Here is a 2,152-nt window from a genome sequence, read left to right as displayed (position 1 = left end):
TCAGCCTGGTTCCCCAAATGCCAGGGGACCCGGCACTTCTGGGAGGCAATCTGAGGGGGTGGGGAGCGGGCGAGGGCCAGTGTGGAGGGAATGCTTACCCTGTGCGAGCCCTGGGAGCGCTTCCCGGCTCCCCACTCCTGGCATCCCTGACGGAGAAGCTGTTATTCTTCCCGGGCCTCCGAGGAGAGAGCCGCGGGGAGAAGGGTTAAGCAACGGGCTTGGGGTCACCTTGCTGGGAAGGATCCGGATTTAGATATGAACCCAGAGACCTCACGCTCGACTCGTACGTTTCGAGGCCACTTGAAAAAGCCCAAGGCCTGGCAGTCCGCACATGGTATTTTGTGGAAGAGCCACACTTAAGGGGCCAAAGAGCCGCATGTGGCTCGCGAGCCGCAGTTTGCCGACCATGGGCCTAGACTGGCAGGTTGGGGTTGGGGTTTCAGCAGGGGCCACCTGGCAAGAAGCTCTCATGAGAAATCACACGGCTCCTGGTCCAGATCACTCCCCGAGGGCTCCCTAAACCATGACTGCGTCTTGGGAGGTGGGGCTCCGCCTACACTCAGGGGAGCATGTTGAGATCCAGGAAGGCTTGGCTCGACGAGGAGGGGAAGCCGGGTGGCCCTGGGTGGGGAGTGCACAGGTGTTTGGAGGGTGGGGAATGTGCAAATATGCAGCCGAGCCCAGGACTCCAGGGGATGGGCCTTTGCCTGGGTTGTCCCCCCAACAAGCCCAGGATCCCCCTGAGGGGCCTGGCCGTAGGGCCCCTTCTTACATCTCTCACCTCTGCTTCCGCCCCTGGCAATGGTTGTTGCCCCCATGTCATGGGTCCCAGAAAGCCCCAAGACACAACCCTGCCGCCCTCTGCAGCCACATCTCTTCCCACCGTCCACTTGCTTGGTCACTTGTCACATCCTGATCACACTGGCCTCTTTTTTCCTTTCTATATTTTTATTGATTTCAGAGAGGAAGGAAGAGGGAGGGAGGGAGGGAGGGAGAGAGAGAGAGAGAGAGAGAGAGAGAGAGAGAGAGAAACATCAATGATGAGAGAGAATAATTGATCGGCTGCTTCCTGCATGCCCCCTACTGGAGACAGAGCCCGCAACCCGGACATGTGCCCTTGACGGAATCGAACCCGGGACCCACAGGCCGACGCTCTATCCACTGAGCCAAACTGGCTAGGGCCACACTGACCTTTTCATATCTCGGATACATCCAGCTCCCTCCTCACCAGACCTACCTCCCCAAATACTGCTCCCTCTGCCCAGAGCACTTTCTCTCCTTCTGTACGTGGCTGACTCATCTGCGTTGTCAGGTGCCAGTTTAAACACTGTTTCCTCCAAGAAGTCTTCCCGGATTTACCAAACTAGGTCAGGTCCCCAGGCGGGTGCTCGCTTTGTACACTGTGCTCTTCTGCCCTAGAACTTATGTCTTTAATTAGAGATTCCTCGGTGTGATAATTGGTTCAGTGTCTCTCCCCCCCCGCAACTGGATGGCAAACTCTGTAATGGGAAAGACCGTGAGCTTTCCCTGCCCTGGCCCATAATAGGTGCTCAATAAACACATGGTGAGTGACTGGTTAAAACGCCTCACACCTCCGGGTGAAAATCATGCGGTGTGGTGGGAGCGGGCTCTGCTCCCTTTCCAGCTCCAGCCCCGGAGCAATTCAGAGATGGGGTGGGCGCGGCTGCGCCCCACAGGATTCCTTTTGCACTTCACGCAAGCGGATTGGGGAAGGCACTGCAATTGGTCGCTTCTCGCGCGGAGAGAAATCACCTCTGTCCTGCTTTGCAATATCTGTGCTATTTTGGGCTGTTTTTCTCTTCTGGGCCCACTTGTATGGGAGCAATAATTTCACCATTTGGCTACGCAGAGGCCCAATTAATATTATAAATATGGTCCCATAAAATGCACTTCTTGACATCAGAACGTTTTGTTGCTAATTACTCTCCAAGGTTTTTAATTTCGGTTCCTCCTTGGTGAGTTAGTGGAGAAATTCAAGGGCACAGTTATTTCCCTCAAAGGGGAAGGAGGCACGAAGGGATGCCAAGTTTCTGTCGACTCGCCCTTCCTGCCAGGAGGATCTTGGTTTTTTGTTCTTTCTCCTCCCATTTTCCTGGACAGAAACAAACAACAAACCAACAAAAACTGGGGG

The sequence above is a fragment of the Myotis brandtii genome, unplaced genomic scaffold (assembly GCF_000412655.1).
Source record: "Myotis brandtii unplaced genomic scaffold, ASM41265v1 scaffold693, whole genome shotgun sequence".
Taxonomy (NCBI): Eukaryota; Metazoa; Chordata; class Mammalia; order Chiroptera; family Vespertilionidae; genus Myotis; species Myotis brandtii.
This window is presented reverse-complemented; position numbering follows the sequence as displayed.